The sequence below is a fragment of the Eulemur rufifrons genome, chromosome 12, assembly GCF_041146395.1.
Source record: "Eulemur rufifrons isolate Redbay chromosome 12, OSU_ERuf_1, whole genome shotgun sequence".
NCBI classification, from domain to species: Eukaryota; Metazoa; Chordata; class Mammalia; order Primates; family Lemuridae; genus Eulemur; species Eulemur rufifrons.
Window position 1 is genome coordinate 25,385,355 of NC_090994.1, and position 17,058 is coordinate 25,402,412.

Genomic DNA, 17,058 nt, shown 5'->3' on the forward strand with positions numbered 1-17,058 from the left:
TAAAACCCATGGGTGACCTTCGAGTTCAGGTCTTGGGTGGGCTTTAGGCTTCCCACTTAATTGAAAGGAAGAGCTTCAACCCCCTGGTTAATTTTCACAGCAGAGACCAGAAAAAGCAGAGAGGTGATACCAGCGCATCCTAAACATTTGTTGAGATGGACATGTTTAGTGAGATGATAAATTTTAAAATAAGGTCATGTGGGAACTGAATACCACCAACTACCCAGCTGTAAGATTCCCCCAATATGAAAAAACCGGTATTAAGGCTGGACGAGATGGCTCATGCCTGTAATCCCAACACTTTGGGAGGCTGAGGCGAAAGGATCACTTGAGCCCAGGAGATTGAGACTAGCCTGGGCAACATAGAGTTGATGAAGATCTCTACAAAAAAAAAATTTGTTTTAATTAGCGTGGTGGTGCATATCTGTAGTCCAGCTACTCAGGAGGCCCAGGCAGGAGGATCACTTGAGCCCAGGAGTACGCGGCCACAGTGAGCTATGATCACACCACTGCACTCCAGCCTGGGCAACAGTAAGAAAAATCAGTATTCAAATAGCCCCTTTGCTATCCTGCCATTTCAAATGTGGTGACAGGCACCTACCTGACAGTTAAGTTTTAGGAAAAACAAAAGAAAACAAAATGCATTTTCCATGTCCATCAGCCCACGATAGCATAACCTGTTGAAGTTTAAGCAATTAAGGTTCCAGCCACATCTGGTGAAGCCACAGCTGTGCTCTATGGAAAGCAGCTCAAGTTTTAATCAGTGTCATACTTCTTGGTCTTCTGATCCTTGCACTTAAAAGTCTTGAAACCTTCTGGCAAAAGCTGACATCAAAGAGTGCTACCGAGAGCCATCAATAATTCCAACGTGAAGGAACGGACTCCCAGTTCCAATGGATGAGATCTGGGCTCCACACAGAGAATGGTTTTACTCAGTGAGAAACCTCTGTCCCTGCTTTCCTGTTTCGTTCCTGTTGTTCTTCCCTGCCAACAGTTCTCTCCTCCCCTCCCACTCCTCACATTTGATCAACTCTGTTCCAGCACATTCCTTTCCAGAGGGGGCTTCCGAGCCACTGCAGACTCTTCATTATCACAAAGACCCTCACCACCAAGCTGCAGGGGCCTGGCAGCTGTGGGTGTAATAAGGGGGTCCCTGGCTCACCCGCCCCCGAGGATCTCCACAGCCCCACCCTGGGTTCCTGAAATTCCAACTCTCCCTTTGTGTCAGGGCATCACCTTCAGGAGATTCTTGTTGAAACACAAATACTCTGCCCCGGAGTGGTCATGTATTAACCCCTTAACAGATTAGCCCTGTTACTTTGCTATAACCAGCAGAGACGATTCACCTGGAAGGTATATAGTGTCCCTTTATGTAGAGGACTGGACAGGGCCAGTATGACAGGTGCCCTGGGTGTCAGAGCAGAGAGAGGGGCTGCAAAGGCGACTTTGCCTACCTCCTATTTAGGTCACGCTGTGCAGATGGCCACATCTTTGCCTGTGGGCAAAGTCAGCCTTGGGGGCAGGGGGTGTCCACCAAATATTTCCTCCTGCAGATGCCTGAAAACTGCCTTTTAGATTTCCTCCTCTTGCAGGTTTTGTACACCATTCACTGTAAGATCCCAGGCTGTGTGAATTCCTCACACCCCGGTGTGAACGAGTTGATCAGATCAAAGCTAGGTCAGAGCCAGTTTCACAGAAAGGGAGAAAGTCTGTGGCAACAGGAATCTGGGGTTGGGAAGAGCATAGGCAGACAGAAACCAATTCCTGTCAACTCAATTTGCAAAACACAAAGTCACTGGAAGCTATTTGTCAAGTGACTGGTGCTGGGAGCCGGAACCACTCCCCGCAGCTTTGCATCTGGAACCGCCTCCCTGGGGTGGCTGTGCACGGGAGGGGTCCCTGCTCCCCCAGAGGCACGGCTATCTTGATCAGGGCGCACACAGTGCCTCTGCGAGCCCCTCTTCAGACCCAGCCACCGCCTCATCTAGAAGGTTCCGGGTACTGAGAGGGAATTGGGTGGTGTGCGCACTGCAGGACAGGCATAGCAGCTGCCGTGGGCTGCGCACCGCACGCTCCCAGCAGTGGCAGCAGCCAGCGTGGACTGGCCGTGGTGCTGACTGCAGGGGGTTAGTGCTTGCCTGGGCAGCAAGTCACTCTGATGAGCATTCGCTGGAGCCGAATGTCGGCAAGCCTGGAAGGAAAACAGCGAATGTTCACTGCTGATGCTCGGGGTGGCTGGTCCCTGCTCTTTGGAGCCGCGTCAGGATCTCAGTCCAGAGGGATTCTAGATACACTGGCCAGAGAAGGCTGCACTCAGAGGGATACTAGGGAGCCCCGAGTCTGCCCTTTCATCTCCAGCTGAGGAAACCAAGGCCCAGAGTAGTCAAGTGCTTGGCTGAGGTCACACAGCCTTTCTAGGGCTCAGACACACAGAGCCAATGTGAATTTCCCAGGAAAGAAAGGTTTGGTTCCCCCCCTCCACCCCCCTAGGGACTAGTGTGTTTCTTTTTATGAGATAATGAAAACATGGTTTCCCTTTTTTGATTACCGGGAAGCTTAGAGCTAACTCTCACTCAGGATAGTCATCCACCTGGGTCTGGTCGTGACCTCTGCAATGGATCGCCAGGGTTTTACTCACTGCCCTGGTCCACAGAAAGCCCCTTTGCCTCCCTCCCTGGGCCCCAGGCCTTCCTCTCAAAGCTGCACTCCCGGCAGAAGGGAAGGAACTTCAACAGGAAAGGGGCCGTCTGAATAGATCTGCATCGCCCATAGTTGCTCTCGCCCTCCACCCAGATCCTGGTTCAATGATCTCTTTCTTCTTCATGATTTAAAGGCTTTTTTCTCACTTTATTTTTAATTTGCTTTCAATATAGTAACCCTAAGTAACTTCCAAGTCTACTACTGTGGTGATCTGAACCCACTGTCCACAGCAGAGCCACCACATCAAAGCCATTGGCGCGGCTCGTCAGCGGCATGCAAGAAGGCGCAGGGATTGAACGCCCAACGCCATCGCACGTGGAAAGGACTGTCACTGTCTCAGCTGCAGTTATGGACGCGGCTGCCACCCAACACTGTGCGGTTACTTAATCCAATTCAATAAACATTTACTGAGAACCTATTCTGTGCTAGAAATGAATAAAACACAAATCCTTTCCCTTGAAGAATTCCGTTCTGCAGGGAAAACCGGCGCATAAAAAATAAACGCAAAATCATGTGAAAAATGCCCAAAATGGCATGTATTAGACTAGACACAGCACAGAGGAGAAGGGAGTTGCTCTGCCAAGAAGGTCCAGAAAGCTTCACAGAGCAGCGTGCACAAAGCCAGGGCTGCAAGTTCATTACCAGCAGCAAGATGAGAAGGCGGGTCTGAGTTTAGGTTCTAAACCCATGAGCTAAAATACGCTCCCAGCCCTTCTCACCAAGTGCTCTCTTCCTCCCTTCACGAAGCATGTGAACACAAGAGATGCACAAGCACCCACACCCCCAGCAGCACGTCTTCTCCAGCAACTGGTCTCACTCAGCGCCTGGCCAGCCAGCAGCCACGAGTCACCACCATCTGGCGCTGGGACTGCTGAGTGCCTGGAAACTGATCTCTTGTACATACGCGCTAAGGAGCTCGTACAATCAACTTACTAAGTGCACAACAGTCCATGCAGGAGACTGCTTCCAATAACCAGAAAGAGAGTTCTGAGGGTAAGTACCATATTTAATACTTACTTTTTCTTTAAGCAGATTTTTTTATTGCTCAAATGAGAAGGGGGAAGAGGAGTGCAAATCGTGTGTGCTATTTGTTCTTAGCTGTAACTACAGACAGAGATGACTATAATTTACCACCTCTTCAAAACAGGGAATCGCGTGTTTTATTTTAGATAACTCAAATTTAAGGTGGTTGCTAAAAGCTACCCTGTCTCACCGTCATTCACAGCCACTGCTCTTGATGCCAAACAGCAGATAGCTGTGGAAGAGAATGGAGTGGGGTAAATCACATATTTCTTCCCTCAAATAACAGGAGGTAGAAGATAAGCAAGAAGGAAGTGGGAGAATATAACAGTAAATGCTTCAGCTAAATTAGAAGTTGGGGAGCAAAGCAATCACGACTTTTGGCTACTTTTTAATCCCATGGCTTTCCCTTGGGGAGAACCCCTGCCTGCTAGATTCCTCTTCCCGCAGACACGTCCTTCTGGGACTCCAACCCCGTGCATTAAACCAGCTGATGTTGCCCCGCCCCCAGCTCTTGGTGCTCTGTTTTGTTTTTCTTTCCCTACTCTTTTTGTCTCTTTTGTTTCAATTTGATTAATTTCTCTTGACTTATCTTCAAGTTCTTTTTTTTTTTTTTTTGAGACAGAGTCTCACTCTGTTGCCCAGGCTAGAGTGAGTGCCGTGGCGTCAGCCTAGCTCACAGCAACCTCAAACTCCTGAGCTCAAGCAATCCTCCTGTCTCAGCCTCCCAAGTAGCTGGGACTACAGGCATGCGCCACCATGCCCGGCTAATTTTTTCTATATATATTTTTAGCTGTCCATATAATTTCTTTCTATTTTTAGTAGAGGTGGGGTCTCGCTCTTGCTCAGGCTGGTCTCGAACTCCTGAGCTCAAACGATCCGCCCACCTCGGCCTCCCAGAGTGCTAGGATTACAGGCGTGAGCCACCGCGCCCGGCCTTATCTTCAAGTTCTTGATTCTTTCCTCAGCTGTGTCTAGTCTACTGACAAGGCTACTGAAGAAATTCTTCCTTGCTAAGAAAGTGTTTTTTAATTCTAGCATTTCATTTGACTTTCTTACAGTTTCCATCTCCCTGCTGAATTCTGCATCTTCTCGTGAATGTCATCCACTTTCCCCACCAGATCCTTTAACACATTAATTGTAGTCAGTTTGAAGTCCATCTAATAGCTCCCATATCTTGGTCATCTCTGAGTCTGGTTCTCTTGATTGCTTTTTCTCTTGACAATGCTTCTTTTTTTGTTTGTTTGTTTTGTTCTGTTTTCTCTACTTTGGTGTGTATGAGATGATTTTTAAGTGAATGCCAGACATCATATGTAGGAGAGCAGGAGAGCAGGGACTGAGATAAACAGTATTTGTGGCTGGAAATGGACATGCCTCTTCTTCTGTGACGTTGTCAGCGTGGGGGTGGGAAGGCTGAGTCGGTCTGGTCAGGGTTGGCCTGGTTTGGGTTTCATTGGTGCCTTCAGTGTACCCCAGCCTGAACATTCCTCTAGAGCTCGGCTGCCGTCATCCGGAGCTGTGCGTTGGCTCTGGGGTGCCAAGGGTTTTGCTGAGTTCCTGACCCCCCAGCTTCCAGCCCCCGCTGCATGCCAGGGCCTCCCGCAGCAGTGGCCTGCTCGTCCCTGTCACAGAATGCAGGGCTGGCGGGAACAGACCAGTTCTCTTTGGCCTTGGTCCAGCTTCGGTCTTAGCTCTGTGAACCTGGCCCTCAAAGGTGGGATTTTTTTTTAAATTTTAAAATTTGTTTAGCATTCCTTCCCTCTCCTCTGTGGCAGCAAAACCTGCCTCATCCGTGTGGGTCTGGGGTGGGAGTTTCTCGCCCCTCACCCAGCAGCAGCGGACCTCTGCTTGTGATTGGCGTGGGATCCTGGGCCCAAGGCAGGTTCCTGCCCCTCCTGGGGTGCAGGGGGGCTGCCTCTACCTCCCCTCGGCAGCAGGAACCTTTGGCAGGAATGTTGCCCACCCTGCCCCCACAGGAGGAGGCAGTTTGTTTCTGCTCCTCCCCTGCATCTACGGCCTGAAGGTGAGAGGGTTTGATCTGAGGGAAGAGTCTGGGAAGCAGCAGGGCTGTGTGTCTGTTCCCTCTGCCCCTGCCGCCGCAGCCACCAGTCACCTCCCCACCTGTGCCGAGGGGCCTCCCGCTCGTCTCCTGCCATATCCCAGGATTTCTCAGGAGCAGCTGCGGAGGCCTGTGGAGAAAAGCTCATTCCAGACACATTGGCCACATCAGGCCTTAAGCAGTTAAGATTTCGGTTTGCTCGGTGGCTCTTCCTCCTGTCCTCTGCCAAAGCCGCAGGACCCTGCCCCTCTTCGGAGTTCAGTGTGCTTGGCTGCCTTGCTACCGCGGCCCTCTGACGGCTCCGGAAAGATCATCACTGTGCAGACTGCTGAGCACTTTCTCGTGGTGAGGGGAGAGCGCTGTTCCGCACAGCCGCCCGCCTCTCCCCATGCTGAGCCTCCGAGGCCAGCGGGCCCCATCCGAGCTCGCTCCACGTGGCCCTAAAACAGCAGATAACCTTTGTAGGCTCTTTTTGGCAAAAATATTCATGCCAAGCACACACACCTGGAGTTTTCCTATTTGCCTTTGCTCTTTTTCAGGTAAAATGTCAATTTAGAGGCTCCTTCTGAAAAGCAATCTGTCTGATGGGAGGGGAAGGAGATCTCAGCCAGGCTGTGTTTCTTTTTAACATTTGTAAGAAGATGAAAAAAAGTCACATTCAGCCTGAATGATTTAATTTGGAGTATTTTCTTATACCAACTGTGAGAAATTCCACTGGCAAAATACACAATTCCAGACATTTGTTCTCAGTAAATTACTCCTCTGTTTAGCTCCTCTGATGGCCCCAGTTGCACTAACTGGTTTCCAAACGCACGGATGCAGCAGACCTGTCGCAGGAATTTAACTCTTATCCTGCAGGAGCTGAGGAAGGGCTCTAAATAGAAAGGTCTTGCTGTCCTGAAATCCTACATCTCTCTGAAAATTGCAAGAACAGCTCGGAAGCTGCTGCCGGCATCCTCACGAGCACAGCCCGCCCGCCTCGTGGCTCGCAGCTGGTCCTGCCTCCGGAGAGCGGGCAGGCTCAGGCCAGGTCCCGTGACCGAGGACTGCCCGGCCCCTGGCCCTCGCCACCCCACACCTCCCGGAACTCACTGCTTCAACCCCCGAGTCCCTTCCTTGAGCTAAGCAGTGTTTCCAGAGGACTTAGGTCGTATCCAGGAAGCATGACCTCTTCACTGTCAACACCTGCCACCTCGTTATTGCTGCGTCTCATCAGATGAGCTCCCGGCCATCTAGCCAGACCCAGAGGCAACGGGATGGGGCCGGGGGAAGCTCTGGGGAGGAAAGGACTGAAGTCCTGGGAAGAATAAGCCCAATCACAGGGCAGAGGCCAAGAGGTCTGAGGCTCCCAGAGTGGACAAAAAGAGGGGTGGGGAGGGAAATGTCTAGATGATTCTACCCCGGCATGACACTCCCCTCTCATCGCTGGAGTTGGAAGATCCGGCCTCTGAAAAGGACATAGAGGGTTTTTATATTTAATACCCCACTTTCCTATTCAACCTGGATTCTCTATTGAGTTTGTCATACCTGTCTAGAGAAGGTAAGTATCACACTCGATGTTACAGAAGTGTAATTCCCCGAATAGCAACCAGCTGCATCCGTGACCTTGGCTCCCCTGCTGCGTGGGGCGAGACCACGCCACAGAGTGTTTGCAGGTCTGCAGGGCTGTGCGGAGGGTGGAGAGGACTGAAGTGACCGCCATCCCTACGCCAGACCCTGACGCCGGTGGGAAGGAGAGCGGGGTGGGGAGAGCGGAAGGCAAAGAGGGCAGAGGCGATGGCGGGAACGAAGGCAGGGCAGCGCCTTAACTACGGTGCGGCTGCGGGAGACACGAGCGCAGAAACGGGCGTGGAGAAAAGTTCCAGAGCAGCACAGACCTTGATTTCCTTCCTCTGATGGCCGGCATGACATTCTCAGCCCACACAGAAATGAAATCAAACGTGAACAAGTCCCACTGCATCGTCCTTCCCGTCCTTCCTCTCCTGCCCTCCCTGCCTGGGGCATGTGGGCCTCTGGGCACCAGGGCCGGCGCAGAGGGGCGGCCTGCAGGGACGGGTGGCCGTGCCCCTGGGGTCAGGGAGGCAGGGGTGACTGGGGTGGTCGGGAGGTTGTCGTGTTGAGAGAATAAGTAAACAGGTTGAAGACAACAGGGGCAGGGGCAGTCAGGTTTCCTGCTGTCTGAGGGTTTACAACAAGGAGAAGAGGAAAGGCCAGAGAGAGCCCCGGTGCTGGGCTAGAACAGGAAGTATTGATACGCTCTCACTGATTTTGAAAATAGACATACATACATAGATGTAGAAATGGTTCCACAGGAACATACACGCACACAGACATACAACCACCAGGAGCAGTGGGCACACGAGTGAGCAGGTTTTGGTGTCTAAGCACCACCCTCCCCTAACAGAAACCAGCCGTCCCCGGGGAATCGGCCGACCCAAGGCTGGGTGGAAAGAGCACAACTTGTGCCAGAAAGTAAGGAAATGCTCAAAGAACAGCGCGATATGTCAAAGGTCAAAGAAGCCAACCTACTGAAAGGGCTGCTATTGAACTAATACAGATTTGAACATTAACATAAATCATGAGAGTATCAGGTTAAAGCCCACCAAACAGAGCAGGAGTCCACGAGTCCAAACAGGTGTAGACACATAAGGAAAAGGTCAATCAGTGGGGGAGAAGGAAAAGCATATCCTTCAGGGAAACGCCAGCCAGTCCATGTGGGAGAAAGGTCAGAAATGGAGACTCAAAGGTCAGAAATGGAGACTCAAAGGTCAGAAATGGAGACTCCCGCTTTGGAACCATCGTGGCGGAGTGGACACAGGCAGAAGTCTGGACGCCCGGCTGGGGGCTGGAAGGCTGATGAGCAGCAGAGATCGGCACAGATCACAGTACTTCCCTCTCCCCAGTACAAAGGGAACATTGATGATTTTGCCATAGGAAAACGTGGCAGACACTAACTTGACCTGGTGACGAAGATTAACATCACCAGGGGTGGGAGGGGTGTCCCTGTCAATGCTACGCCTCAGTCTGGCCGCGAGGAAGCGTCGGACAGACAGCTGAGTTGCAACTACAGACGGAAAACAGCCGAAAGCACGTGTCAGGCAGAGACAGGGGCCATGCCAGACTGAGGTGACTGACGAGACGTGACAACTAAGTACAAAGGATGTTCCTGGAAAGACTTCTGAAACAGAGAGAAATAGAGAAAAAAGGTGGAAAGGGGGAGGGAGGGAGAGGGAGGGGGGAAGGGGGGAGGAAGACAGTGATGGCGGGAAGGGACTCAGGGGGGCCATGCTGACTTAAGCGACACTTTCGTGCGGTGCGCACTGGTCTGCCAGGCGGAGAACACGTCCTGTGTTACAGACAGGGGATGGGGAGACACACCCCAGGGCAGTGACAGTCACAGGCTTTGCACTGCTCTGGCAACTCTTCTGTAGGTTCACAACTACTAAACAAACGTTTCGGACGGACGGGAGGAGGGGGAGCCGTGCTGGGAGCGGCAGAGGCTGCGGGAGGGAAAGGGAGCTATGGGGTAGCTCTGGGCTCCTACAGCGTCGGCACACCAGGGACTCAGAGCCAAGGGGAAGGTCTGACCGCATTCGCCCGTCCTATTTCTTTGGTGTTTTTTTTTATTTTTAGAGACAGGGTCTTGCTATGTGGCCCTGGCTGGAACGCAGCGGCTCGTGACAGGAGGCGCTGTCATGGTGCACTGTAGCCTGGAACCCCTGCTCAGGCGATCCTCCTGCCTCAGCTGGAGCGCAGTGGCTCGTGACAGGAGGCGCTGTCATGGTGCACCGTAGCCTGGAACCCCTGCTCAGGCGATCCTCCTGCCTCAGCTGGAACGCAGCGGCTCGTGACAGGAGGCGCTGTCATGGCGCACCGTAGCCTGGAACCCCTGCTCAGGCGATCCTCCTGCCTCAGCCTCCCGAGTAGCTGGACGTCCGTCCTACCTCTAACAGGCCCGGGGGGGCGTGACCTTTACTGGCGCTCCGATATGCCTGCAGGAGGGAAACCCCGGAGCCCTAAACCACGCGGAGGAGCCAGCCCTCAGCCCGCGTGGCAGCCCACGGACGGGGGGCGTCTTCTGGCGGGCAGGCGTCTGTTCTGCGGGGCCGCGCCCCACCTGCAGCCTCTGTCCAACCCACATCGTTTAGGGCTCCCCAGGGACTGCTTGAGGGAAAGGTCTGCTAAAAATACACCATCCTGGCCGCTAATGAATCAGAAGCCAGACTGAGCCGAGGCAACCCCCATAACCCTGGCGGAAAACCACCCCGTATGTCCTTTGCAGACCTGTCTCTCTAGGGACAGGAAAGACAAACACGAGGGGAAACTGGGAGGGAAGCGCGCTCAGAAGGAGGTGGCGCAGAGGGGGCCGCACCGGCGCCGGGCATCTTCCTCCTTGCTTCACCGCAACCTGCACACGCAGCTCCTCAGGCTCACAGCTTACTAGGTCTCAGGAGGAGGAAAACATCCTCAGCCTTCTCATTATCTTTTTTTTTTTAAAAAGAGCCCACAATTATTTCAGAGCTCTGCAAGGAAATGAATCCACCTCGCATCACCTCCTTTCTACTCTGACGGTGCAGCTGCAGCCCTGCGCACTGAGAACCTCTGTCCCTCGGCCGCAAAGCAGCCCCAGAAGTCGCCGGGCCCTCGGGAGCACGGAGCAAAGTGTGGCTCGAGTTAATGAGAGAACAGGACTCTGAAATTAAGCTCAGCAGCTAAGAATATCTCCTGTGGACTAGAAAGAGTGTTTATGCCTGAGATCTTGGTACTCCTTTAAGAGAAAAAAGAAGATGAACTAGACCTTCAGAACAAAGTCAGAGGGGTTTGCAGGAAAGAACCCAGGACCTCAAAACTGTCCTCCTCCTCGCTCACCCCCCAGGCTCCATCTACGCATCTTCCAAATGACAGAGCTGCTCTGATCTCCTAGTTTCCTTTGAATTCCACCATCCTAAGAATAAAACAAAGTACCAGCTCACAGGAAACAGCTAAGATATGTGTTTTGCATACATGGAAAAAAAGTATGAGGCGATTCACACCAAACTGTCCACAGTCATTTGGGCGAGGGGAGTAGGGAGATACTTTCAGACTTCATATATCGCTGTGGAGTTCGGATTTTTAAACCACCACCGTGTATTAGTTTTGTTGTTAAATTTGAAAACACAAAACCATTAAAATCAGAGAAACACTGTCAAAAACACACACACAAAAAAAATGTTTGTACCCAAGAATTCACAGTCAAATGTAAACCATCACAGGCCGATCCACAGGCAGTCTCTCCATCCACGGGCAGTCTCTCCATCCACGGGCAGTCTCTCCATCCACGGGCAGTCTCTCCATCCACGGGCAGTCTCTCCATCCACGGGCAGTCTCCCCATCCACGGGCAGTCTCCCCATCCACGGGCAGTCTCCCCATCCACGGGCAGTCTCCCCATCCACGGGCAGTCTCCCCATCCACGGGCAGTCTCCCCGATCCACAGGCAGTCTCTCCATCCACGGGCAGTCTCCCCATCCACGGGCAGTCTCTCCATCCACGGGCAGTCTCTCCATCCACGGGCAGTCTCTCCATCCACGGGCAGTCTCTCCGGTTAGCAGGAGGACACTGGCAGCCAGTGGGTCCCCCCCCCCAGCTGGGGAGGCACCGCGCCCCCAGGGCCCCGACCAAACGCCCGTGTTCTGGCTGCCACTCCACACCCTAGCCCCCCAGAAGTGACCTGCTTTAATGACCACATTCCCTCGGCCCTTGGCAACTCTGTCAGGCCCCCATCAAGCGGGGCATTTATCTGCTCCGTGTCTGTCCCAAAGGCCCTCATGTTTTGAGGTCCTGTGTTTTCCTCACCTTGGCAGTCAGGCCCCAGCACGAAGCCTGGCGCACACAGCGTTTTCCCTACGAGTTTGCAGAACTGAATGCACATTCATGCAACGTGCCGCACACACAGGCCTGTCATTTTGCTTAGTCGCTCAAGACTGAGAATAACACATCTGGTCTTTGTACTGTAAATTCATAGCAATCAAACCATAAAGTAGAGCTGGGAGGGTGTGCTTTCCTTGCAATGTGTTCTGTATCATTCCTGAAGAAGCTGATCATCTCTTTCCTAGTCCCTAGGATCCCAGAGATGTCCCCGTTGTCACTACAAATGGACATCTTTATGTAACTGAACTGGCCAATTAACTCTTCCTTCGCTGCAAAGGAAGGGAAAATGAAACTGCTCCAGGGACAGACCACCCAGAGGAAGAAGGACTCTGCTCTTCCGTCTCAAACCCAGCTTCTGGGCGCAGCACAGAGACTCAGGCCACGTCCAGCTCTGGTTCAGGAAGACTTCGCCTCTCTGAGCCTCCCTCCCTTGTCAAGCACCTGCTCTACCAACTCTTGGGGTGAGGAGAGCATTAAAAGTGGCCCTGCCTGGGGACAGGCTCTGGTCAGCAGAGACGCTGCAACCTGTGATTATCAGACACCGTGGGTCATTCTGACTCGTGACAAGTAATCAACTTACTTTACAGTTGTCCACTGGTCATAGTAATAATACGAACATCAAACAGCTTATTTCCTGTTAAGATGCAAAAGAAAGTTACCTATTTAAAATAATTCAAGGGATGGAGGTCTTCAAGTTCCATCTTTTTCACTAATACCTTTCCTAGTGGGAACCAGAACCTCAGAAGAACCCCCGTGCCAGGCACGGCATCAGCCACTTGTCCGGGTCACTGCACACCGCAGAACACGGGGGCGGGGGGGGGGGGGGGGCTGCAAGAGCACATTCTTCTCTCGTCCTCAGCACTACTCCGGAGCTGAGCCGAGGCAGCAAGCCTTAGGAAGGCCTCTGCCGACCCCCTGTCACAGTAGGAAGGCTTTCCGTGCCAGTGCTGGGGGATGGGGACCTAAGCAGTGGAATGCAAGTTTCTGTGCCCGCCGAGAGTTCCTAACAAAAAGAAGATGACAGAGAAAAGTACCAGGCTTTCTACCTATATGGATCTAGATATAACCTCCCGAGCAAATCACCCACCATCCTGACCCTCTTTCATTTCAGCGACCCCAGCCCCTGACCCCCACCCTCATTCCCCTCCACCTACTGCCTCTGCAGTCGGTTCCTTCTCATGGCACTTTCCCAGCTCTCTGCCTGGGAACTCCCATTCTTCCTTCAACACCTTTCTCTGACCCCCGCTACCCCCAGGCTAGAAGCAAGGTGGGAGCAGGCACTGGACTATCACCTTTGACTGGCTGGCACCTGGCATACTGAGCTGCTGCTCAAAAAGTATTTGTTGAATGAATGAATGAAAACATCCCCTGCGCTCCTTCTAGATGGCGTGTAGAACACTGGCCAGGTGCAGTGGCTCACGCCTCTCATCCCAGCACTTGGGGAAAGCTGAGGAGGGAGGATCACTTGTAGCCCGGAGTTCAAGACCAGCCTGGACAACACAGTGAGATGCCATCTCTATAAAAAATTTTTAAAATTAGCGGGGTGTGGTGGTGCACACCTGTAGTCCCTGCTACTTGGGAGGCAGAGGTAGGAGGATCGCCTGAGCTCCCTGAGCTCACCTGAGTTTGAGGCTACAGTGAGCTATGACCAAGCCACTGCACTCTAGCCTGGGCAATAGAGCGAGACCCTGTCTCAAAAAAAACAAAAAAACCCCCCCACAATTTGTAAGCCAGACTTCTTTACCTGCTTTTGAGTCCTTTGAAAGCAGGGCATGAATTTATTCCTCTTGGTCAGCCCCAGCCTCTAACATGGCACACGGACATTGTAAGTAGTCAGTACGCATTTGTGGAATAAATGAAGAGCAGAGAAACTTCATGCAGAAGCCAATCTCACCAAATGCAAAGCCATCAACACAGGATATTCAGGACTAACCTCTAGACCTTGGTTTCCTGAGCTACAGGGTGAGAGCTGAATGCTGTGAGCTCCTCTAAGCTCTAAGATCCTGTAACTTGGAAAGGTCATAATTACCACAATCACCAAGCCCAGCAAATCCTGATCTAAACACTTGGCATTTGGCCGCTGTAAAAGAGATTACTCTGCAGCAGAAATTACCCTTGAAGGTGCTCCATTCATCCCAAATGCCAACGCCCTACCTTCAGGGTAAACAAGAGCCCCCCAGCAGTGGGCCTCCCGATGGACATGTGGAAATTCAGGACACATCCCGGGACCGGCATGGCTTTGGGATTCAGCCCAGGAAATGTTCGTGTTCCTGTGGTCTTTCAGAGGACGGAGCTTCTGGCTGCTGCAGCAGACACTGCCTCGCACTTGACTCGTGGGGTAACGTCAGCGTCTGGGCCATGGTTACTGCAGAGGAGTCACCACCCTAAGTACACGCCTCTCACCAGGCCATGCCTGCAGAGTGACGGAGCTGCGGGGACTACGTGCAAAACACACGTGCTTTACCCCGCGTGGCTATGGCCGCCTGCGGCGCGCCGCACTTGTGCCTCGGTCTGCACACTGGGTTCAGGAGCCCTGCTCCCCGCCCCGCAGGGCCCTGGGACAGAGCACTGGATAAAACCAAGTCCTCTCGCCGGAAGGTGCCTACATTTTAGTGGAGAAGACAAAGACAAGCAGACACAGAAATGCATAAAAAGCAGGTAGTATTAAATAACAAGTACTACGGAGAAAAATAAGCCGGGTGGAGGGCCGGGGAACTGGGTGCTCCAGGAAGGCCTCGCTTGAGCCCTTTGCCTTCTGCTGGAGCTGCAGGGCACAGGCTTCTCTCTTTTTGGTGGGAAATTCCTTCTGGGGTCTCGACTTCTTTCTCTCCTATCAGGAAGGCCACGTGAGCCAGCATTTGTCCGAGTTATAAGAATAGAACAGAAAACTAGGGAAGCTTTTTGCCCCTGGAGTTACACAGCTCGTGGTCGCAGTGCAACATCCACGCCGGCCTGACAATTCCAGGAATCAGGGAACAGAGGCTCGGGCTGCTCTCTTCTCGTTTTCGTCTGATTTGGTTCCCTGGTAAATGTGTAGAGTCAATGCCTCATCCCAGAAAGCACTTTGCTTTATTGCTACAGTCTCCATAAAGTATTTTGATTTGCTATAAATACTCCAGCAGTAATTCTGGAAGTTGAACATATGAAGCTACTGTGTGTGCACAGTTACGTAGCCACTTGTTTAAACAAATACTAGAGCATCTACTACCTGCCCGTCCTAGGCCAGGTGCCGCAGGAGAGCAGGGCACAACCAGATGCCCAGGACAGGGAAGGCGTGCTCCACGTCACCGTGCTATGCTGCAGGCCCCAGCTGGGCTGTGACAGAGCTACTGACACACTGCACAGGCAGGGGTTGCTCCCAGCTATGGGGTCAGGGATGTCTTCACGGTTTGAGCTGAGACTTGAACCAACCGGCCCCTGATACGTGGTCACTGCAATGGCCACGATGGCCAGGTCCCAGGCTGCATAAGAGGCCCGGCGTCATACACGCTGAGACCGCCCCACCAGGGTGACCACACTCCAAGCCCAGGGAGATGAGTCCCCTGGCTCCTCCACCTCCCGTCACACCCTTATCCAAGGTCACCATGGGATTCTCACTGGTCCCCGGCATTTGTCCCTGTCCCCATGGCTACTCTCCACACAGCAGGCAGGGCAAGTGCTCAGAGACCTAAATCAAAGTGAGCATCTCTTATGTGACACCTTCCAGTGGCTCCCTTTGTCACCCCTGGAGCAAAACTCAGCCCTGGCCACAGCCTGCCAGCCCTCCACAACCTGGCCCTGGCCATCTCTCCCACTCCTGTCTATGACCTTCCCTCCGGTCACTCCACTCCAGCCACACTGCTCTTCTTGCTAGTCCCCAACAAACAAAGCTCACGCCCGCCCCAGGGCCTTTGCACATGTTTCTCCCTTCCAGGAACGCCGTTCCCCAGAAACTGCACGGTCTCCCCATACTTCTGTTGGGCCTCTCGAAAGTCTTCTCCTCAGAGAGGGCTTCCCCAAGGACCCTGTCTCAAATGGGGCCCTTTGCCCTTCCCCTCCATGGAGTTTCTCATCAGCTAACTTCACACATTTGTTCATCTTCTTGGTTACTGTCTGTCTCCTCTACCAGCATATAAATGCCACAGGGCACGGACTATTTTGTCTGTCTTGTTCAGCGCCCAGAATAGCACCTGGCACAAAGGTGGCATCTAATAAATACACGCAGAATGACCCCCCTGGACATGTGGGACTATAGTCGACACGCCTCTCCTCCCTGTTTTCAGCAGCCAACGCCAGCGTTCGACTTCCTCGAATGCTGAATGACTTCCAAATATCTATCCTTGGGCCGGACCTCTTATCTGAGTTCCAGGCTCGAATATCCGATTGCTTACTACACATCTCCGCCTGGATTCCCACAGCCTCCCCATGGGGAACTCCACGCCGCTCTGCGCTGCTCCTCACCCCCAGCGTCTCTGCACACGGAGCCCGTCCAGCCTCCTGCGTCCCAGTGGACGGCGCCACCTCCCACCCCCTGAGAGCCGAGAGCCGGACGTCTCCTTCCCCGCCCTCCCCACCAGCCCAGCACCCAGGCCTGTTGGCTTTGCTCCGTCTCCACGGCCACGACCTTATCCCAGCTGCAGGCACTGTCCCCTGGGACTAGGGCAGCAGTCTCATACCTGGCTCCCCGGAGCCACCGCCGGGCCCCATCTGCTCTCCACACAGTGGCCAGCGTGAGCCTCTGCAGCGTCTCCCACCACGTCACTCCTGCACGTGAGTCAGGGGTCTCTTTCCTCTCCTCTCAGGGTGAGGATCAGAATCCTAATGTGGCTTCTACAAGCGCGGGAGACAGTGAACCAGGACACACCAGTACAGCTGCACGGGTGGTTAACTGCCGAAATACCCCTGTTCCTCTTGGTCAACAGCCATTGCCAGCAGGATGCAGTGGCTCACGCCTGTCATCCCAGCACTCTGGGAGGCCACGGCGGGAGGATCGCTTAAGCTCAGAAGTGCAAGACCAGCCTCAGCAAGAGCAAGCAAGACCCTGTCTCTCCAAAAAATTTGCGTCGTGCATGCTGAGCCCACCACACCAGGGCGGTGGTGCGCACCTGTAGTCCCAGCCACTCAGGAGGCTGAGGCAGGAGGATCGCTTGAGCCCAGAAGTTCAATGCTGCAGTGAGCTATGATGACGCCACTGCACTCCAGCCTGGGAGACAGAGCAAGACTCTGTCTCTAAAAGAAAAAAAAAAATGAGGCATTTGTATAAAGACGCTGGGTGTGCATGTGTGTTCTTAGGTATGAACTTCTTTCCTATAGCTGTAATAACCATGGAGATGGTAACAATTAGTAGACACAATCTATGCAATAAGGAAACTGCCCTGAATATTCAGATGTC

General features: G+C 53.0%; 1 protein-coding gene across 1 annotated transcript in view; it reads right to left on the reverse strand.

The window, feature by feature from the left end:
- ANK1 (ankyrin 1) overlaps positions 1 to 17,058 on the reverse strand; it is a 198,462-nt gene that overhangs the window by 66,998 nt on the left and 114,406 nt on the right. The window lies entirely within an intron of this gene.